The sequence below is a fragment of the Schistocerca piceifrons genome, chromosome 5, assembly GCF_021461385.2.
Source record: "Schistocerca piceifrons isolate TAMUIC-IGC-003096 chromosome 5, iqSchPice1.1, whole genome shotgun sequence".
Taxonomy (NCBI): domain Eukaryota; kingdom Metazoa; phylum Arthropoda; class Insecta; order Orthoptera; family Acrididae; genus Schistocerca; species Schistocerca piceifrons.
Window position 1 is genome coordinate 645487119 of NC_060142.1, and position 26499 is coordinate 645513617.

A 26499-nucleotide genomic window follows, 5' to 3' on the forward strand; every position below is an offset into this window, starting at 1 on the left:
TTATTTCATGTAGGATATGTATTGAAAGTAATTTCCGACAATGGACCACAATTTCGATGTGCGATATGGACACGTATCTTACGAGCAAGAAACATTTCTCCAATCTACACTCCTGGAAATTGAAAAAAGAACACATTGACACCGGTGTGTCAGACCCACCATACTTGCTCCGGACACTGCGAGAGGGCTGTACAAGCAATGATCACACGCACGGCACAGCGGACACACCAGGAACTGCGGTGTTGGGCGTCGAATGGCGCTAGCTGCGCAGCATTTGTGCACCGCCGCCGTCAGTGTCAGCCAGTTTGCCGTGGGATACGGAGCTCCATCGCAGTCTTTAACACTGGTAGCATGCCGCGACAGCGTGGACGTGAACCGTATGTGCAGTTGACGGACTTTGAGCGAGGGCGTATAGTGGGCATGCGGGAGGCCGGGTGGACGTACCGCCGAATTGCTCAACACGTGGGGCGTGAGGTCTCCACAGTACATCGATGTTGTCGCCAGTGGTCGGCGGTAGGTGCACGTGCCCGTCGACCTGGGACCGGACCGCAGCGACGCACGGATGCACGCCAAGACCGTAGGATCCTACGCAGTGCCGTAGGGGACCGCACCGCCACTTCCCAGCAAATTAGGGACACTGTTGCTCCTGGGGTATCGGCGAGGACCATTCGCAACCGTCTCCATGAAGCTGGGCTACGGTCCCGCACACCGTTAGGCCGTCTTCCGCTCACGCCCCAACATCGTGCAGCCCGCCTCCAGTGGTGTCACGACAGGCGTGAATGGAGGGACGAATGGAGACGTGTCGTCTTCAGCGATGAGAGTCGCTTCTGCCTTGGTGCCAATGATGGTCGTATGCGTCTTTGGCGCCGTGCAGGTGAGCGCCACAATCAGGACTGCATACGACCGAGCCACACAGGGCCAACACCCGGCATCATGGTGTGGGGAGCGATCTCCTACACTGGCCGTACACCACTGGTGATCGTCGAAGGGACATTGAATAGTGCACGGTACATCCAAACCGTCATCGAACCCATCGTTCTACCATTCCTAGACCGGCAAGGGAACTTGCTGTTCCAACAGGACAATGCACGTCCGCATGTATCCCGTGCCACCCAACGTGCTCTAGAAGGTGTAAGTCAACTACCCTGGCCAGCAAGATCTCCGGATCTGTCCCCCATTGAGCATGTTTGGGACTGGATGAAGCGTCGTCTCACGCGGTCTGCACGTCCAGCACGAACGCTGGTCCAACTGAGGCGCCAGGTGGAAATGGCATGGCAAGCCGTTCCACAGGACTACATCCAGCATCTCTACGATCGTCTCCATGGGAGAATAGCAGCCTGCATTGCTGCGAAAGGTGGATATACACTGTACTAGTGCCGACATCGAGCATGCTCTGTTGCCTGTGTCTATGTGCCTGTGGTTCTGTCAGTGTGATCATGTGATGTATCTGACCCCAGGAATGTGTCAATAAAGTTTCCCCTTCCTGGGACAATGAATTCACGGTGTTCTTATTTCAATTTCCAGGAGTGTATATATCCAGGTACCACGCTTCTTCAAATCCTTCTGAACGAGTAATGAAAGAAATTGGTAAACTATGTAGAATATACTGCCATGAAAGACATATTGATTGGGATACACACATACTCTCATTCCAGGATGTAATTAACTCCAGACCAAATGAATCTACTATGCTATCTCCGACTGTTATATTGAAAAATGTTGAACCACCTAACAAAATTAAAGAATTAACATCTTTTCCTACATCTCGTCGACTACGACACCATGAAACAATTGACATTGCACTCAACAACATCAAACGTACTGCACAGCGCCGGAGAAGACAGCAAAAACGGGTTTGTACACACCGTGACTTTCACATTGGACGGAAGATATTAGTACGCACACATTATTTATCCAACAGAGGAAAACGTAGATGCAGTAAATTTGAGCTTCTATACGCAGGTCCATATAGAATTCGCAGCATTCCTCACCCCAATGTAGTACACGTCGAAACTGTGAGAACCAGAAAAAGCAAGGGCAACCACCATATTTCCAATATTGAACACTTTATTGAATGAACATACTTTATGATTTATCACACTGTAATGCCATTTCCTGATATTTATATGACCACTTATGCAGTTATATCTATGTGACTACTTACTGATAATGATTATATTTTTACTTAGCAAGTGCCCGGCAAGGTAAGGTTAGCAGGTCGCTTTTCTTGTCGTTACACATCAGACCGTGCACATTTTTCATTTTTTCTTGTATGTATGATTGTTTTCCTATCGAAAGTAGAATTTTTGTCTGTATGCACTATGAAATCTTTAAGATATAACAAAAACCAGTTGACTTTGACATTTTTCCTTATGATATCTCAATATCTTGACGATTCTACAGCTTTGCTACTACATTATAATACTGTGTGTACATTTTCGCACTTGAAAACTGTCTACGTTTTTGACCTAATACGTTTTCTGTCATTGTACGCTCTATGCTTAGTTATATCACTAGACACAAGTTTTTATTTAATGGCTAAATGATTTAAATGCAAGATATTAATCCGTATTCATCATTTTCAGAAAGCAATACTGTGTAAAGGAAATAAATTAAACAATCCACAGTGGTTTATTATGAAATGGAAATTTCACCATCGGAATGAACGAACGAAAATGCAGTACCTTGTCATGAAGAGTAAATGGATCAGAATTAACAAGCATTAACAAGAATATACTATACACATCGTATAATAGCAGTCTTAACCAATTATTTTTCTTTCAGAATACGAGGCGATTGATGTAGGCTGTCAGACAGAACTACACATGTTAATTTTAGTGATGAAATATGCTAGAAGTAAGAAACTCTATACTGTATGAAGTAATGAATGATAATAAATAGTTGTATGAAGTGAATGGTAATGTGAATATGAATAATGAAGTGTCTATTTTTTGCAGGTGATAATAAATGAAGGTGAATAGTTATATGAAGAATATGGTAATATGAATAATGAAGTTTTCTTTGTAGACGATGATAATGATGAAGTTTATATATTTTGTGATAGTTAGGAAATGCTATGTAGTTAATTAAGTATTTGTTGCAGTTCCTTTTGACAGTATGTCTTATGTCACATTGTATAATGACTGAATGTTTTGGGAAAGACAGCTAGAGTACACACATATTAAGTACACGTTTCATTACCTATTAATTCGAAGTTTACTACTTTTCAGCATAATATATATTTTTTCTTTCAGCTCAATATTCCATTTTGTAATTTTTCCAGGATAAGCTTTTCATGATATTAATATGCTATAAGCAGTTACTTATTAAACCTGTTCTAGTACTTGCATTTTTTTACCCAGTTGCATCTATCATTTATGAATGTGATCACATATATTCTACCTGTTTCATAACCTTGCTACAGCTGACTCATGACGAATGACGTTAATAATCCTTATTTCCAGCAGTATGTCAAAAGCAAATATTTTCATGCCCCAGCAATTAATTATTGATCCCAACGCAATACATTGCTAGCACAAAAAAATTATTACGATTCCAAGCTATTACCAGTATATAACAAAATAATGCTACCATTTTAAAATGGTTACAGGATATTTGATGTATAAAATAACCCGTGAGATCAGCGATAGTTAAGCACAAAGATGAAGGAATATCGATATAATCACCACAACAATAACTGCAATAAAAATTAAAATAACTAAACATTAATAACTACTGCAAGAGCGCTGTTAAAAAATAGTTACACCAAAATTTCTGTTAAACTAACGATGTTTAATTTCATGTAATGCAGTAGTTAGCCCGAAATGAGAAGTGATTTGGATGTTTCAGCACACTCAACAGAGGTGATGAAGACTATCTTCCGACGGATTGTGCTGACATGTTGGTACAGTCTGATGGGAGCGCAGCCACTGAGCAACGAGAGCAACCAGACGAGAGGGCATGAACAGATCGTAGTTGCTGCCATATACGGTCCGATGCTGTTGCAGCTTCGCCCTGGTCGATCAATAAGAAGACACTGGCATAGAAACGGGCCATGTTCGCAGCTTTGCATAGTCTGGTGCGGTTGCAGCGACAGTGTGGCAATGCGCGGAAGATGTAAGTGTGATATTAAAATAAAGCGATGAAATATTTAAGGAACATGAAAGCTAGGCTCATTATTGATGTAAAAAGAACACTGTAATGATTTTGATTTTTTGCATGTGTATGTGTGTGACACTAATAAGCCAATGAAAAAAAGACTTCTCCTGGTTAGGGACGCTGAAGCACGAAGTCACGTACGTACTTCATCGTCCGGGGGGCATATATAACACCCCAAATATAGAGACCCTAATGACATCCCATTTGACAGCAAAAGATATAAAAATCAGTTATCCTGACCTTGACGGTAGCTACTGGCAACAAAATATTAACACTATTGAAAGTTTGACCAACAGAAATACTAAGGAACTAACAACATCTATTCCACGGAAAGAACTATTTGAAGCACTGTCAGATGATCACTTAATCTACGAAGCATGAAACTCTAGATAAATAATTAAAAATATATGCTTTACGACGAGGTAAGGTGATCAGAGATAAGATTTATCCAAGAAAAGTGTTGTAGCCGCATCTAGCTGTAAGTTCGTAGCGACCACAATAAAAAACTTCAAGGGCGATGTTAATTCTCTTTCTTGTAGACGTCACGATAGAAGCACGCTTATTGACCGATACTAGATTGTTTCAGACCGATCTGGTATTTTAAAGTTTTCCAAGTATCGTCTTGAAGTATTAGTCAAAGTTCTAAGGAAAAGTGAGAGAACATTTACCGTTTAGCCAGACAACGGAACAGATATTACACGCGAGGGAAAAGTAACTCGTGTGATACTTAATCAATTCTGGGACATAGTCGTTGTGATCTGTGATCGTCATGAACATTGAAGGAGAGAGCAATATACCAAACGCCCACATAAACTCTACAAACGGACTTGAGTAGGTAACATATACACGCAACATGACGAATTCACAGGTACGCCGTTTTGTCGGAAGCTGTAGTCAATGTCGGAATTGCTGACGTAAATCGTACCTTCAATTCCTTGAATGACAGATCGGTGTGCTCTCCAGTACAGTGGTTAGATAATTCAGAAGTTCAATAAACTCAGTTATAACTTTTATACTTCGTGTCGTCTAAATCATTTAATTCAACTTTATTGTATAACTGTGAAATAATTATTTTCTTGGTAGAAGCCGAAGCTCAAGTTGATTAAGTGGCATTATTAACAGTGAACAGTAATTGATCATTTTATTACGACGGTTTCTGTATGTTATTTAGAGAATACATTACCTCTGGATTTACGACGTAGGAGTTGTTGAATTAGCACCGTAGCGACGGATTAACGACGCTATAATAGTTCACAAATCAACATCCTCGCAAGACTATAATGTGGCATCGGCTTGAATGGTGGAACTTATAATTCGAGATATCACATTATCTACGTTTGAACATTCATTTACAATCCGGGCATAAAAACTACTATTATCAAGTTTGGCGTAAGCTTATAAGCCCTTCGCGACCACGTGAAGGGCATTTGGTTTATTGTTTCAGGTAAAGGGAGTTGTTGTGGTACCGAGTGGTGCAGTAGCTGTGTGTAGCAGTTAAGAAGACAGACATCCTTCAAACACCATTGCTTTAATTATTAGCGAGGGCTGCTTATACATTTCGGCGTGCTGCTCCATAGATACGCGGATATCTGTTAAAGGGAAATAGTATCTGAAAGTAATCAAACAAAGCGAGGAGTTTGATTTAAAAGTTACAGGTTTGAGCTGTCGCGATCGACAAGACTTGAACAACCATCCCCATCGAGCCGACACACACACAAGACTTGAACAACCATCCCCATCGAGCCGACACACACACACACGCCACAACGTCCACTCTTGCTATTCCCTCCTGGCTCTCGTGCATATTGTATATGACCCGTCTTTCCCTATAGGTTACCCCTCCTTTTTCCAGAATTTCGATCATCTTGCACTATTTTATAGTGTCGAACGCTTTTTTCAGGTCGACAAATCCTATGAACGTGTCTTGATTTTCCTTCAGACTTGCTTCCATTATTAACCGTAACGTCAGAATTGCCTTTCTCGTGCCTTTACCTTTCCTAAAGCCAAACTGATCGTCATCTAGAGCTTCCTCGATTTTCTTTTTCATTCTTCTGTATCTTATTCTTGAAAGCAACTTGGTTGCATGAGCTGCTCAGCTGACTGTGCGATAATTCTCGCACTTGTCAGCTTAAAGTCATATGGTATGTCGCCAGACTCATTTATTCTACACACTGAAAGGTGGCTACACTGTGCCACTGCGCCAGAGAGTGCGCCAAAGAGTACTATTAAGCCGCCTCCACAGTACTTGTTATGAGATTGTAGCAGTCAGTGGTTGTTGAGAGTTCGTGGCAGTCAGTGCTTGTGAAGAGATCGTAGAAGTCAGTGGTTGTTGAGAGTTCGTGGCAGTCAGTGCTAGTAGAGAGCTCAGTGTGTGTTAAGAGCTCGTGATTGTCGTGAAGTCGGAGTGAGATGTGGTAGTAAAGAGTGTTGCTCCTTGTTTTATGCAGTTATTTGATGGGAGAGATAGCAGATGTTATTGTAATGAGTGCATTTCGTCAATATATATGAAGGTAAAATTTATAATGTTTTTTTTTTTTTATTAATTGTCTATCTGAAATAATGTGTCACTACAGGTTCAGTCAACAAAGCATCTGGCTTGTGTTCTTGGATTAGAGTGGAATTCTGGTTTTCTTGCGTAATTATAGTTTTCTAATTTTCTTTTGTCACGTCTGTATAGTTGGTATTTAAAAATTCTCGTCTTGTTGGAAAAGAACCGTGCCAGATGCATACGTTGAGTCACACTCCCACATACAGAACAGTTACATTTGTGCTTGGATTTTGTAGGTTTTTTAGTTGCTGGGGACTTAATTAATTAACTGTGTTTACGAAAATTTTCTTACATTGTTTGTTGCAGTCAGATAGCGTAATAATACTAGTCAGGGCCAACCGTTTACGAGACTTGCGTAATCGGACATACTAAAAAAAAAAATCATTTTCAATCATATATATTTAATTAAGCCCCCATGCACGTGGCGACCCTGCCAGGATCGTCCCTTGGATTCTTCTGATTGTGAAAATTGTAGACTGTAGTATTGTTGTAGTAATTTGTAGTTAGTAATTGTAGTCTATTTTGCATGTGTAGATTTGGTAATTGTCATTCTTCTAATGGTATTTTTTCTCAGAATTAAATTTGTTGTCTTGTCAACGGGTTTGACAATTTAGTGCAATTATTTCAATTGTTCGATTGATCGTGTTTGAGGGAGTCATTGCATTTGAATGGTATTGTTGAGATAAAGAGTCACCGTGTGTAATTTTCGTACAGTGACGAATTCTTTGTATGTTTTGCAAATGATTACGCGATCTATGAAAAAGGCAAAAATGATGGATAGTGAGAATGACGAAATTGTTGACATGGCGAACTCGCCAACAGAGGAAAACAGCATGATGGATAATGAAGTGGAAAACAATTTAATAAGTCGGGAAGACAGTCCGGAACCAGTTCAAGGTTTTTCTCAATCAGAAAATTTACAGAATACGGGATTAATGACAGAAGATTCTGGAATAGTATCGAACACAGATAGCCTTATGGCTATGCAGAAGGAAGTTAGTTTTGTGGGAAATGTTAGGGGCGAAAAGAATTCTGAACAATTTAATATGGAGCAGTTGATGAGTGCTATATTAAATTTAGGAGCACGTATGGAAACACGGTTAGACTCACAGGGATCACAAATGGGAACAATGGTAACACGAATGGAAACAATGGAAACACAGATGGGAACTTTGCGATCTGAAATTAAAACTGATATGGGAACAATGGAAACACGGTTAGGATCTGAATTTAAAACAGAGATGGGAACTTTGGAAACACGGATAGATTCACGAATAGGGACATGTTTCAAAAATATGAAAGATGAATTAAAGAAAGAAATCAGGGAAGAAGTACAACCGATTCTGAATTCTCACAATAATAGATTAATTGCAGTAGAAATCAGACAAAGGGAACAGGATAGAGAACAGGAAGAAAGAGATCGCGTGATAGTACAAAAATTTTCAGAGTTAAATTTACAACGTGCAAACGATAAGGAAGAAATATTTGAGAGAATCAAAGGATCCGTACCAAATGACAGATTAAATAACCTAACACAACAATATGAACAGCTAGCTACCAAATGTGACAATACTGAAACCCGAGTCGCGATACTTACGGAAGACGTAAATAAACAGAAAGAACAATTTGGTGACTTATCGGAAAGAGTGGAGGAAATTTCAGATAAACTGACAAATCTTAGTTTACATGGGGACAGAGATTCGGATGATACAGCTCCATTACCATTTGCAGAAACCGAAGAGTATCAGAACATAAATAAGCATGTTGAAAATCAGGGAAAATTTAATGAACGCGTGAAAAGGGAATTTGAGGCATTACGAAAGCAAGTCAAGCAGATCGAAGGCGAAATTGTAGGAAAAGATAGCAGAAGAAATTTAGAATCACAGGTAGCAGAAGGGTTTGAAGAAAATAATTTGTTTCACTTACGGGATGCAACAAGAGAGCGCCAGGCGCGCGAACTTTACAATAATCGACATTCGGACCGGGACAGACGCGGTAGGTCTTTGTCGCCACGAGGCGAAAACTTTGATTATAAACACTTTTTGACTGTCCGGAAATTTAAGATCTTCTGCAATTCGAAGAACGACATACATCCATGTGCATGGTTAGATCAATTTACGTACGCACTTCCGCCAAATTTGCCATTAAGTCACAAACTTGAAATTATGTGCGGCTATTAAAGTCCTCAGGGGATTCACTACTCTAAGTGAATATGTGCCGTAGCGAGCATAGGGCCCCGAGCTGTAGTGGTGCTATTTCTCTTTTAGTTTTCTGTACCGCTGCCTACTCTTTTACTATTCTTTGCATCTGTCAAAACAACTCTTCGACTATCAATCTATCTAGTGAGTAAGTAAACAATAACCGGATTTGACTATTTACCTAAATGAGATTTCGAAAAGTACTGTTTGAACTTATTAATGTCCTCAGGGGATTCACTACTCTAAGTGAATATGTGCCGTAGCGAGCATAGGGCCCCGAGCTGTAGTGGTGCTATTTCTCTTTTAGTTTTCTGTACCGCTGCCTACTCTTTTACTATTCTTTACATCTGTCAAAACAACTCTTCGACTATCAATCTATCTAGTGAGTAAGTGAACAATAACCGGATATGACTGTTTTACCCAAAAGTGACTTTGGAAATTACCATGTGGAGTTACTGTATCTTCAGCAGCATTCATTGTAGTTTAAACGAAATGTTACCTGTTTATCTTCGTGACAATATTACTTCATATGTTGCCGATATTCTTATTGCTAAACATTCTTGGAGTGAGCACAGCAAAATTTTGGATTCATTATTATGTATTTTTGCAAGAGTTGGCATTACAGAGAACTTGGAAAAATCTGAATTTGGTCGTTCTCAGGCGAAATTTCTCGGTCACATTATTTCGACTGAAGGTATTCTTCCTGATCCAGAGAAACTAGATGCTATTCAGTTCGCATTGACATTCTTTGTAAACGAAAATCGGTCGACAACTTTGTTTGGTTAGTTTGTATTCCTGATGAGTGGGTCAATAAATTGATTTGGTATACGCATTTCAGTTATGCACACTTTGGTTCCCGAAAATGCTTTCACAAATTACGAGAAAATTGTTACTTCAGTAATATGGAAAAACGTATTCGATCTGTTCTTGGCAAATGCAAATTATGTCAAATGGCTAAGCCTCCAACGATTTCTCACAGAGCACCGTTGTTTCCCGTCATTCCAGCGAAATTAAAGGAGATGGCTGCAGTCGATTTGTTTGGTCCAGTGGTTCGTTCTACTAATGGTTTTGCGTACATTTTCGTAGCAGTGGAGTTGACGTCAAAATATGTGTGTTTTACACCTTTACGCAAAGCAACAGCTCGTTCAGTATCTAATGCTTTCATCAAACATTTTCTTAAAGAAGTTGGTCATGTTGATAAGGTTATATCAGATAATGGATCACAGTTTCGTTCTAAAATTTGGCTTCGTACTCTACAGCGTCGTAAAATTAAACCAATCTTCATTTCATTTTTTCACCCTCAATCTAACGCTTCAGAGAGATGGATGAAGGAAATCAATAAATTGTGCCGTCTTTATTGTCATCAGAATCACAGAACTTGGGATCAGTATCTTCATATTTTTCAAAACATTCTGAATGAACTTCCTAATGACTCAACTTCTTTACCGCCTCTATTGATATTAAAAAATAAAGCACCGACAAATCGCGTATCTGAAATCGTTCCTTTTCCGCCTTCACGGAAACTACGACATTCTGAAGTTGTGAACATGGCTCTACGAAATATTGCATCAGCGGCTACTAGAAGAGAGAAATCAGCGAAACGTCCTGGTCGTTTAAAAATTTTTTCAGTTGGTCAAAAGGTATTAATTAAGTCTCATCGTTTATCTCACAAAGGAAAAGGCTTGTGTCGCAAATTTTTTCTGCTTTATAACGGTCCATATAGGGTTCGCAAAATCATTCATGATAACACTGTTGAAGTAGAAACTCTTAAATCTCGACGCTCTAAAGGAATACATCATATATCTAACGTAAAAATTTTTGTGGAATGACATACTTTTGAGGAACCAACAGCTACATGTAAACACGCAGAGAGTACAAGGATACCGCGCTGTGTTTTGGCGGCGGCACATACTCAAAGCAACAGTCAAGTCTGCGCGCCGCAGAAGGCAGTCGTTGACCGCGAACAATTGCTTCCTACGTCACGCGCCTACAGCTGATCGAGCGCTCAGTGCGAATGCACTGACAGCCGTAAACAAACACACAGTCTAATTTCTGCGACTAAATTCTGTATAAAGCTATAAGGACTTGTTGAATTGTGTTATTAACATTCAGTATTTTGCAGGATACGGTTGTATAAAATATTTAAGACCTTCAGGTAAATTCTGTGCGTGTCCGACGTTAAGACGACTTGCTATCGAGAAATTTTCAGGAAGAATGTAATTTCGAAGAAGAAACTAATAAACTAAAAAAAGGTAACTATTAATTGAGTTTATTTTCAGGTAACAAATTTCCACTTAGGTACGTATTTCAGACGTAATTTGCTGCTCGCGATTACGTGATTCATACTTTGTGCTAAATTTCATGTTCTATGAATTTACGTGTGAAGCGACGTGCTTGCGTACGTTAACTGATTTTGACAATGATTATTAATGAACTGGGTTGTGACTTGTATATATTATGCATCGCTTGGCTGCACTGCTATTTCACTGATGTCATATTTTTTAATTATGTGCCTGCTGTGCTTATTTATTTAAATTAGAATTGTCATCTGATTAATTGTGTTGACTGTGATTATGTATGTATGTTATACTTTGTGATTTATCCGCTTGCGCCTTCATGTTTACTTATTAAGATGACATATGAACATTTATTTGCTTAGGCTGATATGATGATAATGACCTGTTTATTACGTAAGATATATGTTTGCTGCTTTTTGTATGGATTACATATTTACACATTTCTGGTTTGTTGCCATAACTGCTCTTTAATTTGGTGTATAGAAATGCTGATATACTGTGTATAAACATAGAGTTTAGGTCACACTACTGTATTAATTATAGATTGTTCGCTTGGCAGAGCCTCGTTGTAGGAATTGTGCTGCATACACTTGTTGACATTCTGTTCTCTACTGGTATATTTACTCGCTATTGCAAGTTTTGCTTACGCTCAGTGCCTTATATTTTAGGATAAGAAAATGAACTGCTATAAATCGACGAACAACATTAGTACAAAGAACTTCATTGAAGTCACATGAGCTGAGGTTTTATGAAAGTTGTATAAATGTATGCTAATAGAAAGGAAGCTAACGACATGACAGACCGAAACTAGGTTTAGACCATTAACAGTTATTACACTGCATTTTTCGTAAGCAATTGAAATAGGAAGTGACACTTGACACAAGAAATACTCCACATGTTTGCTTCTGTTTGCCATAATTCTTGAAGTGGTGTACACACTGTGAAATATTATGATCATTCACACTCCGTAATCTTACTTAATTACTGAGAGTTATTCGAACTAAGTCTGTTAGAGGTCAGGTATGCATTTCTTTTATTTAATGATGGACAAGGAACCAAAATGTATCTTATAATTTATAATGAGTAAAAAATTTGGGTCAGATGGATTACACAGAGGTTGTGTGTGGACACTGTGTCTTCGGATTGTATGGGATACTGAATTGAAGTTGCATTATGTATCGACGTATTGAAGAAGTATTAGTGACGTATTGAGATTATGTGATAATGAGTAGAAAATTTGGGTCAGATGGATTACACAGAGGTTGTGTGTTGACACTGTGTCTTCGGATTGTATGGGATGCTGAATTGAAGTTGCATTAGGATTTTATCTGTACTTGTTCGAGGAGACTGACTAGAGGAAAGAGTTGTGTTGGAAGTGAGATGATATTGGCAATAAGGTTCACATTTATCGACGTATTATTGAGGTATAGAGATTATATGAAGTTGATGAGAGGTAAGGTAAATGATATTGATGATAAGACGTATTGAAGAGGTATTATTGAGATTAAGTTGATGATTATTGGAGTTTTGGTGTATAAGAGGTAAAGTAAGTGAGGAGCATATTTTTTTTGTTGGTCTTATGGAACAAGGAGGATGAAGATAGCAGACTAGAACACTAAAATAGAAGGAAGATAGTCTATACACACACTTTGTTAAATCACTAAGCAGTATACACTTTTTTTTGGAGAGAGGAAGTAATTGCATATCTTGGCTCACTGACAGTTGTTCAACAACAGTACATTTTGATCTGGCTTGGCAAACATTGGTCTTGACATGATGACTATGACGTTGACTAACTATTATTGACTGTTATACATTGCTGCCAGTACTAGTTGATACACATGATGAACATCAGATTTTGACAGAATTACATTTACACAGTTAACACTATTCAATTACACAGTAGTACTTAATGTGGATGAAAGATGAGTGAGTGTGTTTTGTGTGTTTTGTGTGTTTTCCTTTCCTAATCCTACCCACCTATCTCCTAAATATTATTTTATTTGTTGGTAGTGGCTTGCACTGACACCCATAAATATTATAGGTTTACTGGTATTTGTGTATTGTAATAGTTAATAGGACAATTATCTGATATCATTTGTGTGTTTGTTATGATTTGTATGTTACTGTAAAAGCATTTGTATGTGCATTCAAACTATTGTTCATGCCTGAACTGTCTGATTAGTGAAGATAAATATTCTGAACTGTTACCTGCACTTTTTCAACATGATGTGTGACATTTGGTCGTGTTTAATTTCTGCTGATGAACTGTGTGATCAGTGCTAGTGAATTTTATCGAACTGCTTCTGCTGAGAGATGTGACTTTTTGCTGTGTGCACCTGATCAACGTTGCTGGGCGCAACTGATGGACTGTTTTTACTGAAATGGTGTCATTTGTTGGTGTCTGCACCTGCACTCAACATTGCTGGGTGCAACTGATGAACTGTTTCTACTGAAATGAAGTCACTTGTTGCTGTTTGCACCTGCTAAACCTTACTGAGTGCAACTGATGGACTGCTTCTACTGAAATGATGGTCACTTGTTGGTGTCTGCACCTGCTCAACATTGCTGGGTGCCTCTGATGGACTGCTTCTACTGAAATAATGTCACTTGTTGCTGTCTGCACCTGCTCAACATTGCTGGGTGCAACTGATGGACTGCTTCTACTGAAATGATGTCACTTGTTGGTGTCTGCACCTGCTTAACATTGCTGGGTGCCACTGATGAACTGTTTCTACTGAATTAACGTGACTTGTTGCTGGGTGTACCTGCTAAACTTTACTGGGTGCAACTGATGGACTGCTTCTACTGAAAAGATGTTACCTGTTGGTGTTCTTTTTTTGTATAAACTAATCATTGAAGGCATTTTATGTGAACATTTGCATAAACTGATTTTTTTGTATATTGTAAACTATTATGTAAAGTCACATGTATGAAAAGAAGTTGTATTGCTTACTGTATTTCATACATTAGGTTAGTGAAAGGTCAGTGCAAAGCCAAAATTTTTAACTAATTATGTGATGTTTAGGTATTAATATTATCTTTTATTTTTGTCTGTATTTTTGTGGACGAATTTGGTGGTATTTTCACCACCAATGCTGGCAAAAATACCATCAAATTCTGGCCTGTGGAGGAGGGGCATATGAAAGGTGGCTACACTGTGCCACTGCGCCAGAGAGTGCGCCAAAGAGTACTATTAAGCCGCCTCCACAGTACTTGTTATGAGATTGTAGCAGTCAGTGGTTGTTGAGAGTTCGTGGCAGTCAGTGCTTGTGAAGAGATCGTAGAAGTCAGTGGTTGTTGAGAGTTCGTGGCAGTCAGTGCTAGTAGAGAGCACAGTGTGTGTTAAGAGCTCGTGATTGTCGTGAAGTCGGAGTGAGATGTGGTAGTAAAGAGTGTTGCTCCTTGTTTTATGCAGTTATTTGATGGGAGAGATAGCAGATGTTATTGTAATGAGTGCATTTCGTCAATATATATGAAGGTAAAATTTATAATGTTTTTTTTTTTATTAACTGTCTATCTGAAATAATGTGTCACTACAGGTTCAGTCAACAAAGCATCTGGCTTGTGTTCTTGGATTAGAGTGGAATTCTGGTTTTCTTGCGTAATTATAGTTTTCTAATTTTCTTTTGTCACGTCTGTATAGTTGGTATTTAAAAATTCTTGTCTTGTTGGAAAAGAACCGTGCCAGATGCATACGTTGAGTCACACTCCCACATACAGAACAGTTACATTTGTGCTTGGATTTTGTAGGTTTTTTAGTTGCTGGGGACTTAATTAATTAACTGTGTTTACGAAAATTTTCTTACATTGTTTGTTGCAGTCAGATAGCGTAATAATACTAGTCAGGGCCAACCGTTTACGAGACTTGCGTAATCGGACATACTAAAAAAAAAAAAAATCATTTTCAATCATATATATTTAATTAAGCCCCCATGCAACACCAACGTGAATAGTCGTTTTGTTTCCACTTCCCAAGTTATTTTAGAAATTCTGATGGAATGTAATCAATTCCTTCTCCCTTATTTGACCTTAAGTCCTCCAAAGCTCTTTGAAATTCTTATTCCGATACTGGATCCCCTTTCTCTTCTAAATCTTCTTCTATCACATCAGACAATTATTCCTCCTCATAGAAGCTTTTAATGAATTCTTTCCACCAATCCGCTCTCTCGTCTGCACTCTTAATGTTATCACGCCTGCTTTTAATGTCACCGAAGGTTGTTTTGACTTTCCTGTATGCTTAGTCATTTCTTTTTCGATTTCTTCACATTTTTCATGCAGGCATTTCGTCTTCGCTTCCCTGCACTTCCTACTTATTTCAATCCTCAGTGACTTGTATTTCTGTATTCCTGAGTCTCCTGGAACATTTTTAAACTTCCTCCTTCCATCTATCATTAGTTCTTCTGTTACCCATGGTTTCTTCGCAGTTACCTTCTTTGTACGTATGTTTTCAAATGTTCAAATGTGGGTGGATTCCTAAGGGACCAAACTGATGAGGCCATTGGTCCCTAGACTTACGCACTACTTAAAAATATGTAAACTAACTTATGCTAAGAAAAACACACACACCCATGCCTAAGGGTGGACTGGAGCCTCCGGCGACCTATTTTTTCCGTCCCAAATTCTGTTATCGCCCTTTTTAGGGATGTCTATTCCTCTTCAAATGTACTGCCTACTGAGCTATTCCTTATTGCTGTATCTATAGCCTTAGAGAACTTCAAGTGTATCTCATCACTCCTTTGTACTTCCGTATCCCACTTTTTATTTTTCCTGTCTAATGTCTTAAACATCAACCAACTATTCACCACTACTATCTTGTGATCTGCTCGCGGGTACGCCTTACAATCCAGTAGGTGATTTCGGAATCTCTGTCTGACCATGATGTAATCTAATTGAAATCTTCCCGTATCATCCGCCCTTTTCCAAGTGTACCTCCTCCTCTTGTGATTCATGAACACAGTGTTCGCTATTACTAGCTGAAGTTTATTACAGGACTCAATTAATCTTTCTCCTGTCTCATTCCTTGTCCCAAACCCATATTATCCTGTAATCTTTTCTTCCACTCCTTCCCCTACAACTGAATTCCAGCCCCCCATCACTATTTGATTTTCATCTCCCTTTACATATTTTATTACCATTTCAATATCCTCATACACTCTATCTCTTCATCTTCAGCTTGCGGCGTCGCCATGTATACCTGAACTATCGTTGTCGGTGTTGGTTTGCTGTTTTACCATTTTCTGCTGCTGTTGATATTACCCTATACTCATCTGACCAGAAATCCTTTTCTTATTTCCACTTCACTTCACAGACCCCTACTCTATCTAGAATGAGCCTTTTCATTTCCCTTTTCAGATTTTCTAGTTTCCCTACCACGTTTAAGCGTCTGACATTCCACGCCCCGACTCGTAGAACGTTATACTTCCGTTGATTGTTCAATCTTTTTCTCATGTTAACCTCCCCCTTGGCAGACCCCTCCCGGAGATCCGAATGGGGAACTATTCCGGAATCTTTTGGCAATGGAGAGATCATCATGACTCTTCTTCAAATTCAGGCCGTCATCTTTAGGGGCTTCCAACTCCTGGGATAAGAGAGTGCCGTGAACCTCTGTCCGCTCCTCTGTCCTCTTTGACAAGGCCTGAAGTCTTCGGCCGCCAATGCTGATTATTTATCAACATTTAAGCAGCGGTGGGATTCGAACCCGGGACCGAAGCCATTCTGATTATGAATCAAAGACGCTACCCCTTTATTCTTTTATTCTTTTATTTATTTATTTATTTATTTTGCGTTTTGTTAGTTGTTGTGTTTGTTCGTAGCGGACGTCACATGACATCCGTTGAAGTCCGTTGTAGATCCCATCACTCAGTTTCTTTAATTCCAGAGAGCAGCCAGCTCTCTGACCGAACACGCTGGCATCCCCAGACCACGGGTGCGAGGATAGTGATGAAGTAAAAGAGTAATATGCTTCACAAAAGACAGACCTTTTCGTAATACCCGGTGGACTGACTTTAGAACTATAGCTGCTAGATGAGACCATATACAGGCCCTTTAAGGACAGCTGCGATAAGTTTATTCAGATTGGTTGCTGGGAGAACACCATGTTCTTACACCATCTGATAACATTAAGAAGCCATTAGTCACCATTCTCTGCGAGTGGATTCTTGCTTCATGACCCTCTCATATCATCAGAGTCTATCATCAACGGGCTCAAGAAATGTTGGACGATGGATTTCAGCGAGGATGACGCATTGTTCGAAGAGAATGAAGAAGACAATGTGTAGTATCCGTTCTTTAGGTGGCATTGGGTTGTATCGTATGTTACGACAAATGTTTACGGTACGGTCCTACGACTTACTTTTAAATATAAATAAATTTCTGGTATTTTTCTCCTCTTAATTAGTGTGCGTCTCATTTTCACGCCACTTTTTTTGTTCCTTATTCGATATTTAGAGGTTCGGCTTATGTGGGGTGACGGCTTATTATCCGGCCAATATGTCTCCTACTTACTTCTGCGTGATCCGGAAGGAATAAATAATTAGGGGCTGGAGAATATACGTACACTCTGTCCTGAAATGATGGCTCTTGAAGTTTTCTAAGGAGGCAATCGATGGGTGTACAAAACCTTTCGTCAAATGTAAGATACTTGAAATTGTCTATTAGGCTCCATGGCCACTTAAAATGAATACTCACCATTTGCAATGCTCCTCTGTATTACGCTCTATGACACCTGTTCCATTGACCGCATGTGAATAACAGGAACTAGAACTCTGAAATATAAGCCTTGTAAGAGTTTTGTACGTAAAAGGCAATTTTCCAGTACCCTACTAACAAATCGTTGACTGCAATGTTCTCTAGTGACACATGGATCTATTCTGCCATTAGCCTTCATATCTCTACACATTGTAACTCTGAACTCCAGATATTTGTACGACGTCACCCACTCGAGAAGTAGTTCACCGGCTGGTGTTTTAGGGACATATAATTGGATATTATTACTTCTTAAATGGAAAGATTTCCCGTATATAACTTCGTCACTTGCGAAAGTCCCGACTTTGTAACTAGTACTACCCACGAAGTCATTAATGCATAAGATGACAATAACGGTCCTGTAACACTCCATTGGGGCTCACCGCATGTATGAAGATGACTCCCTCCTGGACAACGTTTTGTTTTCTGGCTGTTTCAAAAATTCGATGCTATCGGAAATCTGGTTAGGTATGCCGTAGGAAGGTGTATACGGAAAGGGGCTGAAGAACGGTAAAACCCACGAGTAGACGATGCGGCGTTGGAGGTCCACGCCTGCTCCCAAAACGAGGGTTCTGAGGTTTGGCTGCTCTACAAAGGAAGGTAGGCTGTTGTTTGTGACAGGTCTGGCAAAACAGTGGAACGGTGGAGCAGGCGCAAGTATTTCGGATAACACCGTTCAGAGTGCATTACTGAACATTGCCCTAATCACCAGAAGCCCCGGACGTCTTCCCATGTGCATTTGGATGGTCGTCCGCAACATATTGTTAATGTGAAAACGTTTCACTGTTGGTTAGCAGATGATTGTTGTTCGAAGTGAGTAGCTGCGAGACGGAACTTCGAAATCCTAGTTGGTCCTGGGAAATAGGTAGCAAGGAAGGATTCCTGTTAAGCAGTGGTTCCTAATCAGAAGCGTGCCTTCTGTTTCATGAAATTAACTTGTCTGAATAGGCTAATCAGTTAATTTTTGAACACTTGATAGAGAATTTGGATTCTCCACCGCATAATGTTATTCGCCAAGAAAGTACGCAGAGGATTTTCCGCAGCTTCAAAGAGCACAACGTCAGTCGGTGTTGAAGCCATCGCTCAGTTTCTGATTCTAACGTAGCGGAACAGTGTTTCTCCTGAATTGGCGAGTGGCAAAATATAGCTTCTGATATGCGGTCGCTGGTGTCCGCATATTCAGCCCTACAAAACATTACTCTATGGACGTCTTTGTTGCATTACATTACATATTCCACCTCTAAGTGCACCATATTCCCACCGCGTGGTAGACGGAATGTGTCTAGGTCACTGACACTCGTCATCTTCGAATCGTGTCTATTGGAAACTTGATGGAATTGCTTATCTATGAAACTCCCATATTACGTTTTATAATAAAAACTTGACTGCCATTAACAATTATCTCTCAAGTTCTCTCTTTTCCTGAGTAAGTTAACCATTTGGACATTAGTGTAGAATATTTAGCATGAATTAAACAAAATTGAAAGAAAGCTGAACAAAGAAAGCAATAATATAAATTTCCTCAGAACGGATTTAGAACCTTGGAGGTTTCCGCGAGGGAGAAATGCCTACGCCGTTTGCCAGAAGATTGCTGGCAAGCACAGCAGCTGATTAAACCACTGAATTTGGAAATGCGTTGGAAAAATAACGGAAAAGCTACTATTTCAAATTTTCTCTTTCGATATGCAGTGTATGAGATACAATAAAAAATCATGACTTTTTACTGGATGGTTTTGCTATTAGGAATTCATAGATTCGGTACTTAGTGTAAACGTTTTTACTTTCCTCCGAAATTAAATTTCCAACACCATTTATCATCGTTTGAATACAAAATAAATGAAATGAGCGTAAGGCATCGTTAGCCGGGAGGCCCCTATTCGGGGAAGTTTGGCCGGCAAGCGTAAGTCTTATTACAGTCGACGCCATATTGAGCGATTTGCGTGCAGGTGATGAGGATGAAATGATGATGAGGGCATCACAACAACCAGTCCCCGAGCGGAGAAAATATTGAACCCGGCCGGGAATCGAACCCGGGCCGGGTTGCATGGGAGGTGAGCACGTTACCACCCACCTAAGCGCCGGCCGGAGTGGCCATGCGGTTCTAGGCGTGACCGCTACGGTCGCAGATTCGAATCCAGCCTGGGGCATGGATGTGTGTGATGTCCTTAGGTTAGTTAGGTTTAAGTAATTCTAAGTTCTAGGGGACTGATGACCTCAGATGTTAAGTCCCGTAGTGCTCAGAGCCGTTTTTAAACAGTCTGCTTTCGGCTGCGGTGGGGCGAGGACGTCCGCTGCGCCCCGCCGTGCGCGACCGTGAGCGCTTGCTTGTGTTTACCTACTCGCGGCGCGAGTTGTATTTGTTCCAAGTTCAGTGCGACTATGGCACACACATGGCGCCACGATACGATCAAAATTACTTTCCAAACAGATCACGCGCGTCCTCGAGCCTATGAAATAGAACAGTTCATACGCGACGATCTGCGTTTAGATCCGGCGAATGTCGTCGGAATACTTTTTTCTATAACGGCGAGCGTGGTTTATGTTAAAATGACCAGTGCAGAGGTCTGCTCGACAGTGGTGTCAACTCGAACTCACTCAGATTCAAACATTCTGACGGGCATATCGGTGCAGTGATGGTGGATCATGTAGGCATGGGCCTAAGGACTGTAAAGGTTTTTGAACTCCCCTTCGAGGTCCCAGAGGAAGTTGTACAGGACGCCTTCCGACCATATGGCACTGTCATCAGTCACGTTGCAGAAAAGTGGCAAACTTTCTCGACGTATAAGGTCTACAATGGTGTGTGCCAAATTAAACTCGAGCTCAAGAAACATGTGCCGTCCTATTTGAACATCGGTGGCTGTCGTGCAATCATAATGTACGACGGTCAACCGCGTACCTGTTCCGGATGTGGGCAGGAGGGCCATGTACGATCGAGCTGCTTACAACGTAGAATTACGCAGACACCAGTGGGAGACTCTGTTACCCCGACGTGGACGACAATCCTGCCCATCACGTACGCTCAGACGACGATGCGTACCATAGATGTGGACGACACGGGCGATCGGGCACATCCATCGACGTCAGAAGGACCAAGGGAGGAAGAGGAAGGACCCCAGATGCCAACCCGTATCTCGCCTCCTCCGCAGCAGCAACAGTCCCACGAAATCCAGACGTAACATAACAATCAGAACGAGATGGACGTGGACGCGAACAATGTCCCGACCGCGGCTTTCGTAGCGGAAGGTGATACGACGCTAGATTGCCTCCCACATTCGGATACGGATGTCCAAGTTCGAAAGCAACGTTCGCCTCGACGACGCAAGCGACGTCGGCGGACCCCTTCTGACGATTGCCTCCTATACACCACCAGTCAAGAAGGTGACATCTCGTCAGACGGCATGGATGCTGCGCCTGCTGAGGATCTAAGTGGTGTAGACGGTTCACTTGCCCATACTACGAGTGCCCAGTTACTTCTTGCACCACAGATGCAGCAGGTCGCGTCGATGGATGGCGCTCCGTCTACCTCTACCACAGACGACATACGTGTTGCACCCACTGAGGTCGGTTGATGTTGAGGAACTTCCTGGAGAGGGCACGGGTGACAGGGGAAGGGGTGGCATTGGGGATGCCACTCCTAGCGTGAAATAATCTGTAACGGGTTCGTAGGGTCCGGCATCTCTTGCGGTTATCTTCGATTGCCATGGCGTCTACCCCAGGTGAAGAGGCTAGGCAGCACACCTTTCGCCTTGCCACAATCAATATCAACGCGATAAGGGCACCACACAAACTGACAATGCTACAACGCATGCTTGATGAGGCGGACATCGACGTGGCCCTCTTGCAGGAAGTATGTGTCGCTAGTTTCCATGACTTCTACGGATATACCGCCCACATCTCCCACGCCTACCGATTGTGGTGTGGCTGTCCTGCTACGGGACGGCTTGGCGGCTACGGACGTACTGTACTTACCGAGTGCAAGAGCCATGGCAGTAACTGTCAACGGTGTACGACTCATCAATGTATATGTCCCTTCAGGATCAGGGAGACGGAGAGATCGGGCCCGCGTTTTTTCGGAAGATATTACGCCTCTATTTATGGGCCGCATAAACGATATGGTGATCGGAGGAGATTTTAACTGTACATTACCTCCGTCTGATCAGCAGCCACATCACGTCCCGTGTGCGGAATTGGAAATGCTAGTGCGTAATCTCCACCTGATCGACACGTGGCGCCACTTCCATGGCCCAGCTCCTGGTTACATCCATTATACAAGTCATTCATCAAGTCGGTTAGACAGGATTTATGTCACGAGCACCCTGTCGACGGCGACGAGAGGAGCAGAGCTCTGGCCCACTGCATTCACCGACCACACGGCCTACATTTGCACCACTGCCCTCCAACCTGCACGTGTGTGGCGCAGTAGGCCCCCCTGGAAACTGAACGTCGCCCATCTGGACGAACCGGCATGTAAAGGTGCTATCGAAGAGTCGTGGAACGCGTCCTTACAGCGTCGTGGTCGTTACCGATCGACCCTCAGTTGGTGGATTGAATGTGCGAAGCCTGCCCTTAGGCGCACCTTCATGGCTTACGGCCGGGAAGCGGTGGCATGGAGGAGGAGCACGGAAAACTTTTATTACACCGTCCTACGGGAATGTCTTGCTATGGAGCCCTCACCTGACAGGCAGATCATAGTCAATCGAGCGAAAGTGCAGCTCGTCTCCTTAGCACGCCATCATTTACAGGGCGCTGTTATACGGTCGCTTGCTCCAGACATGATACAATCAGAAAGACCATCTATGCACCACGTGCTCCTAGAACGCAGGAGGCGCCGTAGGGCACTGGTAACCGACATGATAATGGACGACGGTCGACATGTGGTAGAACAAGCAGATATAGCAGAAGCCTTCTATGGGCATTACGCTCAACTTTATTCAGCAGTGCTCCCTGATATGGCGACGGTAGACACCGTTTCAGCACATGTCCACGGTACAGTTCCACCAGACATGGTACCGACTTTACTGGGAGAAGTGACAGAAGAGGAAGTGCTCGACGCCATTGGTAAAGGTGCTCTCCATAAATCACCAGGAATCGATGGATTACCATTAGAGTGCTATCGGGCCTTTAAACAACTGTTGGTACCGTGTTTGATTGAAATTTGTTAGGAATTGATGTCCCCGGGTTTAACATTGCCCGCACCATTCTTGGAAGGTCTGATTGTCCCCATCCATAAGCCGAAGGGACGGAATCATGTTCGCGATTATCGCCCCTTAACGTTATTGAACAGCGACTTCAAGATCTTTTCGAGACTGCTATCAGAAAGTATTCGCGGCACACTATTGCACGTCCTGTCCAGCGATCAGACGTTCTTGGGGGGACCCAACAAAATCAGAACAGCGTTATGTCGTTACAGGGGCCTCATCTCCCTTGCACGGGTGAGATGTTTGCCGGCAGCCCTGGCGTCCGTCGACTTTAGCCAGGATTTTGACCGTGTGGGTCACACTTTCCTCACAGCCGTTCTACGGCGCACGTAATACCCCGACCCCTTTATCACAGTGTTGACACGCCTTCTGCATGGTGCTACTTCTCGAGTTCTTGTTAATGGAAGGCTGACGGCACCCATGCCGATCCGCCGATCAGTACGACAGGGATGTCTATTATCAACATTGTTATTTGCATTGGCCTTAGAACCTTTGTTGTGTGGTCTCCGAGACAGGCTCACCGGGATACAGTTCGGCGGCTCCATCTATCGCTGCACCTCATATGCGGATGATTTGATAATCGTCATACGTGGAGCTGACGACATGGCCGCGGCTTTGGACTGGATTGCAACCTACGGTTCAGCTTCTGGTAGCCAAATCAACGTTGACAAGTCCGTCGCCTTGAGCATCGGGATTGGGCTACCGCAGGAACACATTGCCCCCTTACGCTCCAGTGATACTGTACGCTGCTTGGGCTTAGATTTCATGAACGACATGAGACGCGCGACGACGCTCAATTATCGGCGCCTTCTTAACCAAATTAGGGCCGCTGGTATGTTACTGAAGATCAGATACGTATCTCTTACCCTCCCCAAGGAAAAAGGTGGTCTCGGCCTAGTTAACGTCCATGATAGGGCCATTACCCTCTATGTTAGCTCACATTTATGTCTGCTGCGCCGTTGTCCTACGAGCCTCACAAGTCTGCTTCTGACGGCGCTACGAACTGCTTCACTAAGAGCGCCCGTGCCATTACAGGACATCCCAGCGCCCCTCTTTTATATAGGACGTTTCTATTTAGAACAAAGTTATTGCAGTGTAGCGCTCACGACACCGCGAATGGCCACAACTGGACGCCTATATCACGACATGCTGCAACGCCGTCCCCTAAATGTGGTCGAACTAAAATATCCTGACGTACGGTGGCGCGTGGTGTGGAAGACTGTACACGATGCCATGCTTCATTCCGATGTTGTTTCCCAATGGTACGTCGTCGTTAATGGGAAGCTGGTGACGCAAGAACGTCTCTACAATATCCACATGGCAGAATCTCCCAATTGTGTGGGTTGCAATACAGTAGATTCTGGCGAGCACCGCCTCAGCTGTGGAGAGGCGAAACCTGTTTGGCACCTTGTGCGGCAGATGCTGGATTATCTCTTGCGAGTTAGGCCGGAGCATATATCTGCACGCACGTTATTGTTTCCGGATGAGACATTTTACCCCACGACTCGAACCAACTCTGTCACCTGGATACGTGGACGTGCGGTCCATTACCTCTGTCGTGACGGACACAAGAATTTACTTTTCTGGCTCTATTTGCAAGAAAGACATCATGCTATTTCCGGGCATACCAGATATCGACAATGCTTCGCAAACTACCTCTGGAGTGCCTTTCACAGCCCGCCGTGTAGCTGGAATATTCCAAGCAGTGGCAAATGAGGTCAGAACGAACTGCAAACGATCATATATTGAACAATCCAAAAAAAAAAGCCCTAAGCAGGCGGACGTTTGAATACAGTAACTGTAAATCTCGAACCTGGCTGGGAATCGAACCCGGGCCCACTTCCATGAGAGGCGAGCACGTTACCACCCAGTTAAGGAGGCGGCATTTGAATACAGTAACTGAATGACTAAAGACGTGTCTTTCAGGTATTTCTCGTTGTGAACTTTTGTTAGAGGGCCTTATATAATGCACACGCTGGCTGGACTTCTAATTTCACTCCGTTCATGGTACGCCCAAGAACTCGTACGGTGGTAGTTATTTTTTTCGCATCCTACCAATGTCTTACCTGTTCCCTATTACATACAAAAGCGTTCATCGGCTTCTCAACCTCTGCACGTGTCATTTTCACGGAAGAAGCCTCCTAACTTTGTTTCACTTCCTGAACAGAAAAAAACAGTGACATGCTGTTCTTGCACTTCGTTTGAGCTAGCTTAAAAAAATAATCTTCCCGTCGTGTGACGGTGAACCTCGAATTTTTCCGTGCTGAAAAGTGCGTTCTCTCACGGCCTTACCGGCACTTTATGCGTCCAAGATGCGGAAGAAAGTTGTAATAGGATTTAGAGAGAAACAGCGGTACCGTCAGCTGGTTGAAGCAGGGACGCACCCCGAGCCCTGTGGAAATTTAATTTTTGTTTAGAGCGAAACGACTTTTGAACTTATCACGTAACGACGCAGGCGGAAGCGCACTCATTTTCTTCGCGAGACTAAATGTCGCGGCTCGTGTGTTTCAGCATCGTGAGAATGGCGCGGAAGTGAGTCGTAATTCAAATTCATCCCCGGATGTACCTTTTGAGAAGATTCAGCAAAAAGAACGACGTAACGACGTCAAGAGCTGCGCGGGAAAACAAAAAAAGCTAATTCTATGCTCCCAGTTTCAGACTAGTGCATAAAATTTTTAGGGTACAACAAAGTTTATTATACCATTGAGTCACAAATTTTGTGAGGAGCGCGAATGGCCCACACACGCACTTCGTAGGCCTTTAGAAGGCTAACTCGGTTACGTTCTACCACTGACTTCTGTAACGAGCTTAATGAACTTCTTTTATGACATTATGGCTAACCAACTCGTATTAACATTGTAACGAATGCAGTTCCTCCTTGATGCGACGTATATGGTAATATTTTTCTCTTTATTGGCCTGGCAACTTCGTGGTAGCACTTCAAAATAAATAAGTACTGAACGTTATCTGCAGCTTATAACTACTTACATCCTCCTTTGGAAAAACATCCCAGTCAGCTTGGAAACTGTGAAAGCTCCACAAAAACTTAAAAGCACAACAAGATCGATCGCTGCGTGATAATAATATGCTGTCATCAGAAACAGCACTCGGAAACATCACAATTGTCAAAATTATGTCGATCTTCTGTAAAGCTTGTTTATTGGAATCTGTACCTTTTTATGTGTGGAAGCTTCGTCTTCGTGGTTTTAAATCTAGAAACCACAGTGATTTACTGCTTTGGAAATGATTCATTTGACACAGTTACAATTACGAAATCCGTTTAATAAAGAATGATCATAATTTTTATGGTCAAAATTTCTCGCGGTAAAATTAAATCTTATGATATTCTGTTA